Source organism: Sapajus apella, unplaced genomic scaffold (assembly GCF_009761245.1).
Source record: "Sapajus apella isolate SASKATOON/1434 unplaced genomic scaffold, GSC_monkey_1.0 scaffold40, whole genome shotgun sequence".
In the NCBI taxonomy this organism is placed as follows: Eukaryota; Metazoa; Chordata; class Mammalia; order Primates; family Cebidae; genus Sapajus; species Sapajus apella.
This window is the reverse complement of record NW_022436980.1, coordinates 6041248-6061207: the sequence shown is the minus strand read 5'-3', so window position 1 is coordinate 6061207 and position 19960 is coordinate 6041248. Positions and strand designations below refer to the sequence as shown.

Below are 19960 nucleotides of genomic sequence, written 5' to 3'. Positions count from 1 at the left end.
ATGTGGACCACCAGTTTTAGTTGGAAGAATGCCGCTGTTTATCATCTTTCATCAAGGTATCTCTATCTGGTTCAATGATAAATTACGTGAGCCATAGATCAGGTAAAATTATTACCCAGAAAAAAGTTTTAAAAATGTCTTCATTTTTACTGAATCAGAAGATCATGACATACTTCGAGGTCACTGGGATTAACACTGAATAGGAGGTGGCTCTAATAGATAATTCTAGATAATTTGCAATAAACATTGCCCCAGAGTTTATGAAAAGGTTTCTCAGTGAAGATTACCTTCAATATGTAACAGATGCTAAGTCAAAAACTGTATTACTCTCAAACCTAAAAAGTTGAAGGTTTTAACTTGGAAGATTGAGAAAAACGGATTCTTAATCCATCTTTTTACAGCATTCAATTCTATAAAGTTGTTAGAAGAAAAAGTATTTCTTCACATGTTTTGCACCTGGAAATTATTTTTAAACGGGCTTAGTAATGTATCATCAATTCTTTCCCCCCAAAATGAGTAAACACATCAAATGTTAGGTAAGAGTCAAGTTCTCAGAGATCATCGAGCCATATGTACCAGAATTTATATTCTAAAGAAATTCTACTATCATGTCATCAACTAAAAATTTTTTTGATCTTAAATTAATAGGTCAAGGCTGCTTAAGAATTGATATGTAAGACTTAATAAGACTATTTGAAATTATACGAGTAGTTTTTATAGGATTTACAAATATTATGAAGAAATGGTTTTTTCATTTTTTTTCATTCATACTTGCAAATGTAGGTTATAAAATAACTTTACAAAATAACAAACATTTCAATTCATGTGACAAACCTCCCTCCCCTTGCTATGGGCAAGTCTGGTTCTCCATACTGTCACAATGATACATTTTCAGCCAACATCACAGCTCAGGAAATAATTATTAAAAACAAACAAACACAAATATCTATTAGAGAGTATGGGTTTTTGGTGTAAGAAACACAAAAGTCATCAAGCATTTCTTCACATATTCACAGAAATGCCAACAGCTGATTTAGACCTTCTAACTTAAAATTTAATTATCTGCTATCACATACATTAGATGGTATCTGTTTTTCCACAATACAGTAATATGTTGATATAATGCAAAATCCAACAATGTGGTATGATAAGGAAATTTTATCAATACTTTCTTCTGCTTTCTCTCTGAACATATTTGTCATCATCTTTGAGGCTGATTTACAGTTTTGAAGCAATCCTGTGTATTACTTGTAACAGCTTTGGCTGTATGAGGAGTACAATTCTGAATGAAGTCTTTTTAGTTTTGATCTTTTCACCTTTAGTAATAAAAGTCATCTATTTTGTACCAGAAAACATTAAAAATGGCAAAAACAAAAAGCTTCAATAGCTTCCTTTGATTATTTGACAAAGTTTGAGAAAAAAACAACACACTTGGAACCAGAGGAAGCAGTAAGAAAAAAGACTGCTGGTATTTGTCACTGGGCTTTCTATTTGTACTTTTTAATCTGCTTGTATGAAATCCTCACACCTGCATGTTCACTTTTCCTCACACTTATTAAATGTACATTTTATTGCTCCAGAACAATATTCACTACTTATACTTATAATAATTATTGTAAATTATTGTTAGAATTTTCATTTTTTTTAAATTTTAATGAATCTACTGATAAATTTTTGTGAATTGGAAATGTAACAGAAAAGTAACAATGAGTAATGGAAAATTTAATAAATGTAAACAATCTGCAAGTTATGTAGAACGTATTATCTCAGACATAATATATACTATATCCTGTTAAATGACTGTTGGTTGAGATAAACACAAGCAAATCAGTTTCAGGATCTAATTGGTGGCGAATAGCTTTCACTATAGTAAAGATAACTTTATGTATAATGAAATTGAGTGTTTACAAGACTTGCATTCTACACAATAACCCGGAATAGTGACATTCCTTAGTCCCACAGATGGTATATTCGTGATTTTGTAATAAACAAAACTAATATTATTAAGAGCTAATAAAATTTTGTAAATTAAATCCCAATTCTTTTCTTACTTGGAGCACATCTTCACATACATACAAATCTACCATTTCTATCTCAATTCAGTTATCTTTTATTCCTGAATTAGTTTGACTGAGATAGAAAAGTTCCCACACAAGCCTGTGCAACAACTCATTTTCAGACTATCAGAAGGCCTGCCTATTTAATGTGGTTTAAATCTTACGTAAAAGTCAGGGTATTGGATTTATATGATTTATACTGATAAATCATAATGATAATCATAATAATATCCCAACAGAAATGTCTGTCATTTCAGGTAAGATAAATAATCTTGACTAAATTAAAACAAATGTTGAGGTGATTATTACTATGTACATTTCAAAGCAACCATAAGCTTCACAAAATGAATCAAATTCACAACCGCTACTCTCACAAAGTTTATGTATTAAGGACTATTGTGAAAGGTCATCCATTAGTCTTTTCTCACACAAATAGGAAGTGAAACCAACAATTTGCCCTTTGTTTATAAAGATGTGACCATTTTTAAATTGTTATTTACATTTAAATTGAGGATTTATTTAGCACTTGTCCTAAAACAGTAATTTTTGGATGGTACATAAAAGAATATTTATTAAAAACTTCTATCTAAAAAAGGATTTACAGCAATCCATGCAAGTATTAGCTTACTTCTACAACCTCACCTTTCACAGGTACACACACTTGAACCTGCAAATTTACTCCATTCATACTGAACTATGTGAACTACATGCAAACCCATGAACCTGTCACATATATTTTTTTAATGCTAAGTTTTTGAATAAGCTGTTTGTCTTCTTATAATACCCTTAATACTTGTAACTCTGGCTAATTCCTACTCACCTTTTCATTGCCCTCTTAGCCATCACGTCCTGTAGGACGCCTTCCCTGACTTGGGTTAAGTGGCCCTTCTTATGACTCTATACCTCTCTGGTATACAGAGAGAGGAATTATTACTCAACAGCAATTATTACAGGATATTGAAAATGTCCAATGGCCTGCCTATCTCTGCCACTATGCCATACATTCTTGAAGAAAAATGGTATTTGGTGGTTACTTTTGTATTTCTAGCATCTACACAAATAACAAGTATTGACTAAATATATATAATATATTTCAGAATACAAGTTGGGTATTCCTTATTCTTATAAGGATAAGGATAATTCCTTATTCAGATTTTTTCAGATTTTAGAATATTGGCATACACATAATGAAATATTCTTACAATAGAACCCAAGTCTAAACACAAAATTTATGTTTCAAATATTCCTTATATATGTAGCCTGAAGGTAATTTTATACAATATTTTAAAAATAATTTTGTGCACCTCTCAAGTGAAGTTAAGTGTGAAATTTTCCACTTCTGGTGTCCTGCCAGTGGTCCAAAAGTTTTGGACTTTGGAGTATTTTATTTCAGATTTTCAGATTAGGGACGCTCAACTTGTATAAAGCAAACTGTTTACTCAATGTTATTTCTCAGAAGAAAGACTCTCAAATTATGTGCCACACTTCCAATTACTTTTTTATAAACAACAAAGTAATATTTAGGAAAGATGTATTAGCAAGAAGTGACCTCAATCCGTATTGGTTTGTCATGGCTTTAGAGGTCAATCTGCTGGAAGAGTTAAAAATAGAGGCAAAATAAAATGTAATACATTTAGTTTTTATTCCTGGAATTTGTTTTTCATAATTGCAAGTATTAGATGCAAATTTAAATATGCCTTTCAAACATCATATAAAACAACCAAAAGATTATATAGTGACATAGTAGAGATCATAAATATATGCTTAAGAAACAAGTGTTGATAAAAGTTCCCTAGTGTTATGGAAATGGTATTTGTATCTCTTGATTAAATTTTAAGTGACAATATCAAAGATGAATTTAAAAATATTATAACTAAAATAACTTAGGTAAAACCAAAAATGATGTGGTTCAGAAAACGTTGAAAAGGTACTATTGTTATAAATGTGTCTCAGGAATATGAATAAAACTTTAATAAAGTTAGGATTGAAACAATATTAGTAAGTTAAAATATTTTATATGACTTTAGTTATAATGATGCATATGTTATAAAATTATAAACAAATATTTGTCTCTCATATCTAAAGCTCCCTTCAAAAGGGTGTTTTACAGTAAAATAGGAAATTCATTGACTTAGAGTTACCTTATTTGGGGGCATGTATGAAATTTGATATATAATTAATGAATTTAAGTGAATGAATTAAGATCTCTTCATCTTCTCTTAGAAATTAAAACTAGAATTTTATGTTTGTTATGTAAAAACATATATTTTACAAATTATGATACTTTAAAAATATGTGCATTCCTATGATTGGTCCCCTGAATCTCACAATGAATTTTTAAATTTTATTTCACTTTGTATAATCCATACAATAAAAATTCAATCACATACCATCACATGCATATAGGCTAATTGGCATGAAAACTTAGGGAAATTTTCACCAAAACTTTTATGTGCAGATGATAGATCTGATTAAAGGCTATGATCAGTATGTCCACTGATATGGACATATGATTAAAATATCAATGTGTAGTTTTCCCTACAGAAAAGGATAACAATTAAAGGATGGTAATCGAGGCAGGTGGATCATCTGAGGTTGGGAGTTCAAGACAAGCTTGACCAACATGGAGAAACCTCATCTCTACTAAACATACAAAAATTAGCTGGAAGTGGTGGTGCGTGCCTGTAATCTCAGCTATTTGGGAGGCTGAGGCAGGAGAACTGCTTGAACCAGGAGGTGGAGGTGGCAGTGAGCCAAGATGTCACTATTGAACTCCAGATTGGGAAACAAGAGTGAAACTCTGTCTCAAACAAAAAAAAAGGAAGAGTAATAAGATGAAAGCTACTCTACAACTCTATAAGAACAACAGAAAACCAAAGTCAATCCAAAAATCATAGGAAGACAAAATTACAAAATATTATTTTTAAAATAATGATCTATAATTTTTTAGCACAATCTTCAATTTCAGGTATAAATTTCAATTCCAATACTCAGAAATTCCAAAATGCTGTTATTTAAATTATTAATGATTGAATTAAAATTTTATAATACTAAAACGTAAAGCTTAGGGTATCTTGGCTAACTTTTTTGCTAGGTACATTCATTCAGTAATTCATTCACACATTTACATAATTAAATAAATAACTATTAAGTACCTACTATGTTTTGGGTATTGTATAGTTCCTATGATGACAATGAGAAGAAAAAAAAGACACAATTCCATTGTCACATAACTAATACCTTGCGGGAACCAGACATTAATCAATAATCATAAAATTATTATATAACTATGAATAGATTTTGGAGAGAAAAATGAAATTCCATGATAGCATTTGAGGAAAAAACAATTTGGCATGTTTAAGAAGATTTCACTGAGAAAGTGATGTTTAAGCTGAGATATAATAGGTGGGTAGGAGTTTAGAGACTAACAAATGAAAGCTAATAGGAGCCAGGATTACTATTAAAAGGTTCTTTTTTAAATGAATACATAAGTAGTAAGAGTTGTTGATTAGTAAATTGTTGGGATAGGAATTAATGTTGTTACAGTAATACCTTCAAAACAGTTTGTTCTCCTAAATTGGCAAGAAATCATTCTAGAAATGCTGGCCATATTTGCATTTGACAAACCCCTCATTTGTAGACAAATTTCATCAAGTTCTTTTTTCAATTATCATAAATTTAGAATTATATTTTCTGTTTTCCTCCACTTTCACGCTGCTCTAAGGAACTACCTGAGATTAGGTAATTTATCAAGAAAAGAGGATTAATTGATTAACAGTTCCACAAGCTGTACAGGAAGCGTGGCTGGGAGACCTCAGAAAACTTAGAATCATGGCAGAAGTTGAAGAGTAAGCAAGCATGTCTTACCATGGAGGAGCAGGAGACAGAAAGCAAGGTATACACACTTTTAACCAACTAGATCTCGGTGAGAAATCACTATCATGAGAACAGCAAGGGGGAAATTTGCACCCATGAACCGATCACCTCCCACCAGGTCCCCCTTCTAACATTGGGGATTATAATACAACATGAGATTTGGGTGGACACAGAGCCAAACTGTATCAGTGAAATCTTAATTGATGAGGCTTTAGCCACAATTTAATGATATATAAGCTTTCTAAAAATAAAAGTGCCTAGGATGGGCATGGTGGCTCATGCCTGCAATCCCAGCACTTTGGGAGGTCAAGGCGGGCAGATCACCTGAAGTAAGGAGTTCAAGACCAGAGCAGCCTGGTCAACACGGTGAAATACCATCTCTACTAAAAATACAAAAATTAGCTGGGCGTGGTGGCACACTCCTGTAATCCCAACTACTCGGGAGACTGAGGCAGAAGAATCACAGTGAGACGAAATTGTGCTGGTGCACTGCAGCCTGGGTGACAGAGTGAGACTCCTTTACAAAAAAAAAAAAAAAAAGCCTAGATCACAGTACTATCTTGTATACTAAATAAAAATGGAGTCAAAGAGATGAGATTATAATTATATTGTACTAATAAATGAAAATTCATCATCTTTCCTTCTGCAAAGTTTAACTAAAAGACACATATCTTGTTCAGGAAGAAGCTTATCAAGTTTCATTCCTTATCACTGATTATCCTATACACACACACACACACACACACACACACACACACAAAGTGAGCTAATTTAAGAAATCATAAATTTAAATTACTGTGAGTTTTATTATAATATTTGAGGTATATCTAATTTTCACTATAAATTATAAATGCCAATACAGGAAACTTAGAAAATGCAAAAAGCTAGAAATTTCAGAAGATAAAATTATTCACATCACTGCAAAATAAGCACTGTAAACATTCTGATGTTTGAATTGTTTTTGTTATTAATAATTTTCACTCTTTAATTGAATTTTAATTAATTTCAAAAAATCATTATATCTAATCAATTTTTCTGGTTATTCAGTTTTTTTGTACTCTATAGAAAAATCTACAGTAAAGGCCCATCTGAGTGCTGACATCTCTGCCCATAATTCTCTCTGCTGTGAGTTAGCCATTTTAGCTCCCCTTTCAAGAATAGTAATTCACCCTGAACTAAATATTGTTAATACAGATAAAGAAGTACAAAACAAAGCCTATGTTGTTCTCCGATGAAATCCAAACAAGAGAAATACTACTGTAAAACACTGGGTCTATCCCTTTAAAAGATGTAACACATTGGAGACTATACTTCTTCTTCTCTCTATAAATCCAACAGAGCTTTTCTTTTCCTTCATCATTGGAACTGTTTCGTTTGTTTGTTTTACTTTGTTTTGTTTTTATTTCAGTTCAAAACCATATAAAGTACTGAATTGGTTTCATGTCAAAGCTATATATATTTTTAGTGTCATCAAATACTTGAATCATTCAGAATGGTAAGATGTCCACATCCTGAGAAGTAAACAGGGACGGAAGCCAGTCATAACTCCAATCTTACTCAGAGTGGTGAGTTCACTAATCAGCAAGAGCTTATTTAAGTGAAATGGTGAGAGTACTTGCTCAACAATTGATATATATTTCTTTTTCAAATGAATGCATATGGTTAAATCTGTATAAATTAAATATGTATATATTAACTTACATTCATTGATGAGATTCTACTGTATTTCATCCTTTCATTATAATACATATTCATTCTATAATTTAAGAATTTCCATATTGAAAGCTGCAAATAATTTTTTCTCTCTGCTTAAGTTATCTGAATGCCCCATAAACCATCAATTATACTTAAATTCTGAATGAAACATCTAAGAGATGTAATATTATAATATCCAGAAAAACAAAGAGGAAAAAAGGTTGAAAATAACAAAATGCATTGGTACAAATGTATTGGTTGCAAAGTTTTTATTTGGTTTAGTTTGTGGTTGGTTTTTCACTATATTGCAAAAATTCTTTTTCCCATAAACTACTAATGATTATAAATTCAATTAAATTGGGCTTTCATGTTAAATTGTTTAAATTAGTTCTTTACTCTGTAGGCATAATCATAGCCCATTGTCTCCCATTAGTCAATATCTGCTTTGTAAAAATATTCAGAATTTTAACATGTGAGGCATTGAAATATACAATGCTTTTCACATGCTCAAGACAGAAAGCTTATGACTCAACTTAAGAAGAAACAAACTATAGAGAAATAGCTGTGAAAAAAAATTATTATTATGATAAAAATATCAAATGATCTGTTTATAGGGGGCAATAAAAGGCATCATGTCAACTTTCAACATATGTTGTCCTTTTTCATTTGTATTTTTAGGAAAGCGCTGAAATAACCATAATCATCCAGTTTATTCTTTAAACATTGTTCATTTAAGCTCAACAATTTGAATCATAGCAAGTCTGTGAGATCCTCAACCGTCTTAATATTAAAAATGAAGAACTTAGGCTTAGATAGATTGTATGAATTATCTCCCATTTTTGTACTTATTAGCTGCATTAGAACCCAAACATAGATCTTTCCCAGTCAAGTATTCCATTAGAACATTATAGCATGTTGTATTTTGAGTCTCTCTAGGCTAAGTCTACATATTCCAAGTGAAAATTATTAATGTATAATGTATTATTTGCCAAGCAGGAGTAATGTATAAGGTTACCCATTATCATGCAAGCAGCAATTACTTAGATAATACAAATTTTCAATTGATTTGACACTCTAATTTTTATAAAACATACAACAAATAAAAAACTAGGAATGGCTCTCAGGTTGGCTCATAGAGGGATTATGAATATCCTATTCATAAATAATATCCTATTAATACCTATTCACAAAAGTAACACAATAATTTTGATTTTTCTTAGCTCTTTATACTTTTCACACTTAATATGTTACTCTTACAGTGACAGAGCCATCAGGAAAATGCAGAAATTAATTATTAGAAGTATAAGGTTTTGCCTCAGTTCACCTGCTAATTCATGTAGAAGGTCTTCAACCTCAGGTCTGAGTTCTTACAGAAATCAGAACTTTTATAGGAGTCCATGTTTTCCTGACAACAGACAAACATTCCCAGGGTTCCTTGAGACAAAGCCATGCACACAATGCAGGTCCCAGTTTGTTGGACTTCTTTCTTTTATCACTAATATACATATATAGACACAGAGTAATTTTAACCTACAAACTTTTGCACCCCCAACTTACAAACTTTTGCTCCCCTCCTTGCAAACCCTCTCTCTCTTTCTCTGTTTCTCTCTCTCTCCCTCTCTCTCTCTCTCTCTCTCTCTCTCTCTCCCCCCCTGATCACTAGCTTTGGGAGAAACCAGCTGTCATGTCATTAGTACACTTAAGCAACCCCAGAGAGAGGACTTTGTGGTAAGAAACTGAGACTTCCTACAAGAACCATAGGGTTAAGCCATTTTGGAAACAGATTCTCTAGTCTTTAGATGACCACTGACCTAGCCAATATCTTCCCTGCAAACTATAAGAGGTTCTGGGCTAGAAGCACCCCATAAAGCAGCTCCCAAATTCCTGACCCACAGAAATAGTGAGAAAAATGTTTGCTGTTTTAAGCTAAGTCTGTGGTAATTTGTTATATGACAATAGATAGCAAACACCCACTATGACAAATCAGGGTTAGCTACTGAATCTGTTTCTTCAATGTTATAATATGATAATAGAGATACTAATATCTAACATAGCACATTGTTGTAAAAATAAAGAATATAAAAAACGCAGTCCCTAGAAGACAGTAAAAGCTAAATGAATGTCATTTTTTTCTATTAATACTATAATTTTACCATTGTCAGTTGCAGAAGTTTATCATGATTCATAATCTTTTGCTAGCTCATGTTAACTTCATCAACTAAGCAAGTGAAATTCACACACTAAAATAAATACAGAGTGAAATTAATTATAGTAAAGAATATGATAAAATTATTATAAGAAAACACTAAGAATATTTTTATAGTTTCGGTGTAGAAAAATGTTCCTTAGCAAATTCCAAGGCAAAGAAACCCTAAAAAAAACTGAGAGATATGACTACATAAAAACTGAAAACATCTTTAGAGAAAATGATTCCATATAAGTCAAATGCCAAAAGGATGAAAATACTTTATATATGTCAAAAAGTTCATATCTTAAATATAGTTTTACAAAATAATGAGAGAGATATATAAGCATGTATGGGAGTCTGTAAAGCAATTTTTACAGCAAAATAAAATAAAAACATGCAAGTAAGTGAATAGAAATTTCACAGAAGTTCAAATGACTAGTAAACATATATAGAGATGCTCAAAAAACAAAGGAAATATAAAATCAAAAGGTCATGGGTATCGCTTTTAACCTTAGCTTAAATTGAAAATGTTTAGTATCAGTGAAAGTGTAAAGAAACTAATACAACCCTGTGAGAGGTAAAGAATTTCTGAAGAATAGTCTGGCAATATGTATCATAATCTTATATATGCTCCCCCATACCTCTGCAACCTGGCAATGATTTTATCCTACAGAAATAATCATACAAGTCACTCATGATTTGCAAAAAGTCATGGACACTGATACACATAAATACTTGACAAATATCTCTCATATTTTTGTGTTGAAAAAAGTTAGCCTACAGAATAATATGTATTATATATTGCCATTTTTGTGTTTTAAAAAGTGTCTTCTCTTCAAAAATTATTTTAAAAATACAGAACTACACTAATGGTTGCCTGGGGGTATGTGGATAGTTTCAAGAGAATCTTCTGTTCAGAAAATAATAAATCATAAAGCTACCTAGTTCTTTAATAGCCAAATCTTACCATATTAATTTTATGGTATAACAATTATGTCAGTGGTTATCCATATTTCATTATAGAGTGTTTGGGCTTAATATGAGAAAATGAAGAGCAAAAAAGTAGAATAAGAAATAATTTATTCTTTTACTTAATCAGGAAATTTGGACTGAGATGTAGCCACATAACAATAACAAGTTAGTGTCTAATGAGAGCCTCAAGGAGTTGGGAGTCATTCTGTTGTAGCATACTTTGAGCTTATCTACTCCAGAATATAGGTACTTGTATAAATTCTCTCTTGATAATAAAAATAATCTGCATACTCTAATTACTTAAACATAATTTTCAAACTTATTATAGTATAAAAAAGTTAACACGGTCTCATCATCCTTCTGTCTTCTCCAACACCTCTGGTGGATGAGCTTCTATTGTAACTGTTTTTGCAATTATTGACTGCAATTTTTGTCATTGATTTATTAATACGAGTAAGTTTAAATCCATTAACTTCCTATTTCTTTTAGGTCTCATGAGTTTTTTTTTTTTTTTTTTCTCTTTTTCTGCCTCCTTTTGAATTAGTTGAGTAATCAATGTTCCATTTTATCTCCATTTTGGCCTTATTAGTTATGTATTTTTATTTTGTAGTAATTATTATAGGGTTTTCAATATGTAACATTAACTTATCAAGGCTACCGTGAAATAATAATATACCACTTCATATATAATATCAGACCATTTCAACAATGCATTTCAATTTCTCAGCTCCAATTATTTATGTAATTTATGTCAAACATCTTACTACTATATAACATATAATGTATTGTTTTTTGGTTTTTTTTTTGCTGCAAAGAGTTGATTATCTTTTAAATAAATTTTTTTAAACTGTTTTATATTTACTTATATATTTACCATTTCTGGTATTCTTCTTTACTTTTTGTTATTATAAATTTCCATCTTATTTGGAATCATTTTCCTTCTTCCTGAAGAACCTCCATTAACACATCTTGAAGTCCATGTCTGTGGGTGATAATTTCTTTTTCAAATTTTATGTCTCAAAAAGTCTTTATTTTATAGAATTCTTGGTTGACTATCTTTTTCTTTCAGCATTTTAAAGATGTCTGTATTAGTCTGTTCTCAAGCTAACAAAGACATACCCAAGACTGGGTAATTTAAAAAGTAAAGAAGTTTAATTGACTCACAGTTCAGCACAGCTGGTGTAGACTCAGTAAACTTATAATCATGACAGAAGAGGAGGCAAACACATCCTTCACTTGGCAGCAGCAAGAAGTGCTGAGCAAAAGAGGGAAAAGCCCCTTATAAAACCATCAAATCTTGTGAGAATTCACTCATTATCATGAGAACAGCATGAAGGTAACCACTCCTGTGATTAAATTACCTCCCACTGGGTCCTTCCCACCACATGGAGATTATGGAAACTACAATTCATGATGAGATCTGGGTGGGGACATAGCCAAACCATATCAACGTAATTCTAAGTCTTCTAGTATATATTGTTTCTGACAAGAAGTCTTTGATATTTGTGTCTTCCTACTATATATAATGCCTCCACTTCCTGTCTCTTTTTGAGATTTTTCTTGTTATCAATTGTTCTCAACAATTTCAGTATCATGTATCTTGATGTCATTTCCTTCATTTTTCTCCTCTTATAGTTGAAATCTCTAGATCTTTGTAAATATAGTTTTAGTCAAATTTGAAATACTTTCAGTGGCCGGTAATGGTGGGTCATGCCTATAAGCCCAGCACTTTCAGAGGCTGAGGCGGACAGATCACTTAAGGTCAGGAATTCCAGACTGGTGTGGCCAACATGGCAAACCCCGTCACTACTAAAAATACAAAAATTAGCTGAACGCGGTGGGGGAAGCCTGTAGGCCCAGCTACTCAGGTGGCTGTGGCAGGAGAATCGCTAGAATCCAGGAGGCAGAGGCTGTAGTGATCCAAGATTGTGCCACTACACTCCATCCTGGGCAACAGAGTAAGACTCCATATCTCTCTCTCTCTCTCTCTCCCCCCATATATATATATATATATATATATATATATATATATATATATTTATTTATTTATTTATATATTTATAAACATATATAATTATATATAAATATATATTTATTACTTATATATTTATAGAATTATATATTTATATATTCATATATTTTATGTAATTATATGTATCATATATAGATTATATAATTTAACATATAATTTATATATATTATATATTTTATATATAATTTATATATATAGCATATATATTATATATAGATACTATACATATATTATATACAATTTTTTATATATATATATATATATATTTCCTTTTAGCCTTTAATTGTCCAAGTAATTTTTCTGCTTTCCTTCCCCACCTCCTTTTTTGGGACTAACATACGTGTTAAATCGCTTCATAGTGTCCCATAAATCTCTGAGGTTCTATTTGTGTGTCTGTTTCCACTTTTTTTCTCAGATTGTGAGTGTGCTTCAGATTGGATAGTTTCTATTGCTACGTCTTCATATTCACTAATCCTTTTTCTGTAGTATCTAATTTTCTGTTATACCAATGTAGTAATTTTTTTCATTTCAAATATATTTTCCATCCCAAAATGTTCTATTTAGTTCCCTTTTATGTCACTCATTTCTCTCCTCATCATAGTCAAGTTTTCCTTTAAATCCTTGATCATATTTATAATAGCTGTTACAAAATATTTTTCTTCTAATTCCATCATCTCTGACATTTCTGAATCTTTTTTCATGGGTAATTTTTTTCCTGGTTACATGTCACATTTTCCAGTTTTAATTTTAGTTTGATGTCATTCATCATAAACTTTTTGTTGTTGAGTGCTAAATTTTGTTGAATTCCCCTAAAAAATATTAGACATTTTCTGGCAGGCTGGTTAATAGCTTGCAGGTTAATTTGGTTCTTTTGAGTCTTATCCTTAAGCTCTATTAGGGCAGGCTTGTTAGGCCCTACTGAAAGGGCGTTATCCTTTTTGGGGTCTCATTTCCCTGGTTATTAACATGGTCTCTCTACTTTGGCTGAAAAAAACTCAAACACTTCCAACTCTCAAAAGCTCTGGGAGTGCTTCACCTTTCAGCTCTCTGGTTGTTCTTTGCCAGTTTTCTAGAGGTTTACCCAAAGTATGCACAGTTTAATATTCAGTATTCAATAGGCTCAAGGCAATCCCTTTACAGATTTCTGAAGCTCCTTGTCTGCATATCTCCTTTCCTCCAGTATTCTACCTGCAAATCCCTCTGCCTCATCTCCCTGAATTTGAATTTCTATCTCCTAGTCTCTGTGTGATCACTGTGCTCTGTTTAGGTTTCCCTTCTGTACATTATGATCAGGAAAGTATATCCAAGCATAACATTTTTCCTATGCAACAGAAGAAGATATTACTTTTAAATGTATACCTCTCTCTATTATGTCATATAAATTTCAGGCTTTCTTTTCAAGAACCATGTCTTTTATGTGATATCTGGTTATGTCATTAATATTTTGGAATAAAATACAGGAATTATATTTATTCAGTGTTTCATCTTTGAATAATCTGAAAATTGTATACGAATTCCTTCTCACCCAAACCACTGGTATATAAAATACTATTGAAGATAACAAGATCAAACAAGGTCACTTACCATCCTCCTTTGGCCATACCTATATTCAAGCCGTGCTGAACTGTGTATCGCTACTCAAACAACCTCCTTTAACACCCATTTTCTTGATTCTATTTTTAAGAGAATGAGATCTAGGGCAAACTGTCTAAGTTCAAATCCTGACCCAACTAGTTTATAAAGCAAGTTATTCTTAAAGCATCTGTGACTTCATATCATCATGTCCATGTATAAATAATAATATAGAATCTATATCTAAAGGATTGTTATGAAGAATAAAAGAAACAACATATAGTCAATGAATGTGAGGTAATGTTATCACTTGCAAACCATTCTTTATATGCAAACCCTATCCATAATTCAGTTTTAGTTAAAATGCCACATCTACAGGAAGGCTTTCCCCGTGATCCATGCAAGAAGATGCTTTCTTAAGATACTCATCACAGGGCATTTATGTGATTTATATTTTTTCTTTTCAGCTTCTATACTAAGCAATTAAGTTCTTGAAAGGAGCTTCCATGTTTTACTCTCTTTTTTCAAAAAGATAACTCACAGTGGATAGTAAATTGCTTTGTATTTAGTAGGCTACTCACAAATATTTGCCTCAGAAAACAAATTAAACATGACTACATGGTGAGGTTTTTCAAATAACTTATGAATCTTCCTGAATCTACTGCCATAATTTTGTCAAATCCCTGTTTACACCAATATACGTATGTTTGCAAATTTTCTAGGTGAATAACCTAGTTAACTTTATCAAAAAAGGAGAAATGAGAATAGTATCACATGACTTGCTCTTGATAAAATAATGATGTAGCTCTTAGTAAACACCTTAGTTTCTACATGCTCACAAATAATCTATTCAATATTTCAGAATTTTGCAGGAGATAAAGCTAACTCTGTAGGTTAGAGAATTCAACTTTAACATTTTATATATTTGCTTGTATCCATTATTTTATATCTTCCAATTCTCCAAATGTAATCATTTCTGGAAGTTATGATAATCAATGGAAAAAGTACAGAATTTGGAGCAAAAGTCCTTAGGTTTGGATTCCAGTTGCTCTGATGGACAGCAGTGTGGCTTGAAAAATATATTTACTTTCAGTTAACACATCTATAAATGGAGATAATAACCTTTTCTTGGAGTATCGTGATTAGTAAATGGGAATAAATGAAAAGGTATGACCCACTGCCTACTGCTTAAAACTTTTTAGTTGCTTCCTTTAGGTTTCCTCACCTGTAAAGTGCAGTCATCCCTCTTTACTTTTCAGGGCTGCCATAAGGATTCAGTGAATATATGCATTGTGATGCTTCGAAAAACACAAATTATATAAATAAGCAGGTTTTTTAAAAAAAAATTATGGTCATTTTCATTCTTAAATAAAAGTTCTCAAACTTTGATTTTAAATTTGCCAAAATAGTCTCCTATTAACCAATTTATTGATTTCCATTCTTTTCTTCTAATTTGAAGATTATTCTTGGTGGCAAAAAAATATATAGGCAAAATATTCGTTTATCATCTCTGCGTTCACTGTATCATCTCTGAACATTATGTCATATTCTGTCAAGTAATGGCTCTATTCAGTATAAGGTGAATTTTCAAATCTCTTCTAAAATTTTATGATTCTAAAATAGCAAATTAGACTGTTCTTGTAAACACACAAAAGAAAGCAAATAAAAAAATCAGAACAGATTTTCATAAACAGCTAAAACTATTTAGTACAGGTATCCTTAAAAACAATAAAATATTATGAACAGTAAAAGTCAATTATTTATTTTATGATGGAAATATTTCAGTGTGATTATATTTCAGTATATCTTGAATTTTTTTTCTTCAGGCTACAAGCATTGGTCCTTTTTACCAACTACTACAAATTATGCACCCTAAACATTATGCACCCTATGCTATAAAATGACAGTATAAAAATATATACAATCTACATTAATTGAACATGAAGTACATTCTGATACTCAGTTTAGACTAACCATAGTACAGAATTTGTCATTAAATGTTCAGTTCACACACATACACTCAAAACTGATCCAGCAACTCCTATTATGCCAGTTACCAGCATTGCCAGCCCCTTTGCCCTTCACTGCCTGGAGAACGTCCATCAGAAACAGGGAAGCAGAGCAAACTGCCACAATGCACCATTGATGTTTGAGCAAGGCTGCCCAAGCAGCTGCAACAACAGTGCAACTCTTCAAAGTGTCGGCATTGAAACTTACAATTCCCCCTCCCATACACTATCAATGAAAACCTTTATAAGCTACAATTACAAAATAAATCTTTGGGACAAATCATGTTCTTTCTACGTTTATTCTCTCCTCCTTCTCCTCTCAATACCAAATGTCCTTGGTTAAAAGAAAAATTCAAGGAGAAATTTCCCCCCTTTCTATCTTGGTCTCTGCATCTGCCTCTCTTATGTTCTAAAAATTCTCTCAAGGAGGTTTAAGGATGTCTGCTAAACACTTTTGTTTACAAGACAACTTCTGGGTTTTTTTGTTTGTTTGTTGTTGGGTTTTTATTGTTGGAATGTTTTTATTTTAAAAATTCAAAAGGCACTTGATATTTTGAGCACACTCATACTAGATTTTTGGCAAAGCATGTTTTTGATTATTAAAAGACAATCTAAATTCTGAAATGCATGCACCAAATCACATAACCTCCATATTTTTGTAAACCACAACAAAAGTGCCTCATATTAGCAACAGATGAATAGCTAATGAGTCAGCAAATAGTTAAAAACATTCCGTGAGAATAGATGTACTAGCCATTAAATGCTTTTGAGAGAAAAATATATTAAGTATTTAAAAACTACTTAGAATGAAGATAAGCTATTCTTTGTTTAACAAAACAACTATGTTTAATTTGTCTTATGATAATATCTACCAAACCAAATGAAAGTTTATCTGTCTTCTTCTATTTCTCCTTAGCCATCAATAATTAATGCCTTTTAAAATTTCGTAACATATATTTAAGGTCTCAGAATTGCAGCAACAATTTTTAGATAATTCATCATTGTTTTTACCATTCAAACAGCACCTGAAAACCCCTTCAAATACAATGTCAAGATATAAATCTGATTACTGCAGATAACGAAAATGTATATACTTCATCATGAGTTATTCTACTACCTGAAAAATCAAAGTCCAAAATACTTGATATCTTAGTTCAGGCTGCAATAATAATAAATTACCATAGACTGGGTTAAACAACAGAATTTAACGACAAAAATATATTTCTCACAGTTCTGAAGGCTGAGAAGGCTGAGATTAGAATGCCAGCATGACCAGGTTCTCATGAATGCCCTTGTCCTGGTTTGTGTATAGTACACTAGTTTTCTTATTGTGTCCTCACACGATGGAGAGCCACGAGACAGAGTAGAAGCAAGCTTCTATAAGGGCACTATTCCTGTCTTGAGGGCACCACTTTCATGGCCTAATTACTTCCCAAAGGCCCCATGTACAAATGCCATCACATTCAAGATTAGGTTTTCAATATATAAATTTTGAGGTAACACAAACACTCAGCTCATAGCATTTAGATTTCTAGTTTGTTAGAATTTTAGTTATAATTTCTCATTATTGTCAAAGCAACACATGCACATATTTATATGTGTACATATATATAGCTTAACAGTTAAATAGTACCACAAAGTTTACACAAAATACAGCATCCTGTATCCAAAACTTTGACCCTCTGCCAAAACTCATTCTAGCATTTGTCTCATTTCTAAATACGCTTATATTGTTATTTTCATTTATAAATTTTAGACATATTAATTTCCTATCATGAAAGAAGTTCCTTGATACTACCTCATTTCCCTTTCTTCCATCGTTCCAGCAATCAGTAAAGTAGTATTTTTGAATACATTTGGTACCTTGAGTAGTAACAGTATTTGCTTCCTATAGTTAATATTATCACTTTGCCCCCCACCCCTTCTCAAGGTGTACAACAGAATTGTAAAACCTCCCTAAATACAATATTTCACACTCTTAAAATGAAGAATCCTATTCTAATTCTTTCCCCTGAAGACATCCCTTTCTGGAGTTCTCCAGCTTGTAGCTCAAGTAAAGACTGCTTATTTTTAAGATCAGTGCACAGCAGTTACCCAGAAGCTTTCCATCACCTTTCTCATCTCATTTTCATCACTTGTTTCCTGAACCCTCTATCTTGGTCTTTTCTCCTCAGTTTCTCCTCATTTGGATGTAGCATATCCTTGAAACAATTCCTGAGAAAGCAAGTGTGAGGGATACATTTGGAAAACCATGTGTCTAAAAACAAAAATGTTTTTTCTACCCTTATACCTAATTGGTAGTTTGGGTATAGAATTCGAAGTTAAAAGTAATTTTCTTTCATAATTTTTTCTTTTCTGAGACAGAGTTTCACTCTATTTCCCAGGTTGGACTGCAATGGCGCAATCTTGGCTCAATGCAACCTCTGCCTCCCAGGTTCAAGTCAGTCTCCTGCCTCAGCTTCCCAAGTAGCTACGATTATAAGCATGAGCCATCATGCCTGGCCTTCTCTCTGAATTTTAAAGCCACATCCTTTAGCTTTGAATGTTGTCATTAAGAAATCGGATACTATTGTGGTTCTTGACCCAATTGTATGGGACTCATATTTTCTTTCTGGAACTTTCTATTATCATGTATTTGTTACTGCGATTCTTAAATGTTCCAATTATATATCTTGGTGTGGATTTGCTTTCACAGTTTCTATAGGCACCCAGAAGACCCTTCCAAACTGGAACTTCATGTCCCTGAGAGATGAAAAATTTTACCATGTACTTTTATAACACTTTCCTCCCTATCATTTTCTTTGCTCTCCCCTGTCTTCTGAACTTCCCATTAATCAGATTTTTAACTTGTTGGATCATTTGTCTGATTTTATATTTTCTCTCCTATTTTCCATTTATTTGACTTTTTTGCTCTATTTTCAGGAAAATTTCAATCATATAAAAGCTATTATTTCAGCTATTATAAGAGTGCTTATTCTCTCATTATTTCTTCTTTTAATATACTCTTGTCATGTTTCATAGAAGCAGTATCTTCTGCTGTCTCTCTGAGTATATTAATTATACTTTATTTTTACTTCAGCTATTGTTTCCCACAGGACAGACTCCCTCTAATTCTTAAACAGGATCTGGAGCATGAACTGTCTTGTTTCTCACACAACACTCTCCAGTCATATATATTCAGCTTTTCCAGTTCTGCCAATTCCTCTTTACATCTCCCAAAAGAAGTATGTCTTTAACATGTTGCTTCCTCTTCCTTATGCCTGTGGATTTATAAATTTTTGGTCTTTTGCTCAAATTTTTAGTCCCTTATTAGGAAGGAACAAGGAAAAACATGTGTTCAATCTCCAAGTTTAACTGGAAATGTGTTGTTACATTTCCCAAAGATGTTAATCCTATAGCTATAATCATGCTATTCACAGGGTCATAAAATCATAGGGCTCTTACTATAAAAGGTTATCAGAGATCATCTTATTCAACCCTCTTATTTTAGAAGTGAGAAAATGGGAACCCAAAGAGGTTAAGTGGTTCATGCAAAATTGTTTAAATAGCAATCCATACA

General features: G+C 32.0%; 1 protein-coding gene across 4 annotated transcripts in view; it reads right to left on the bottom strand.

Annotated features, from left to right (window-relative positions):
- ZBTB20 (zinc finger and BTB domain containing 20) overlaps positions 1-19960 on the bottom strand; it is a 796445-nt gene that overhangs the window by 685312 nt on the left and 91173 nt on the right. The window contains exon 3 of one of the 4 annotated variants that reach the window (XM_032299318.1): positions 11953-12043. The exons of the other annotated variants lie outside the window; for them this stretch is intronic. The gene's annotated coding sequence lies outside the window, so the exon portion shown is untranslated. The remainder of the gene's footprint in view (positions 1-11952; positions 12044-19960) is intronic. 4 annotated transcript variants of the gene reach the window in all.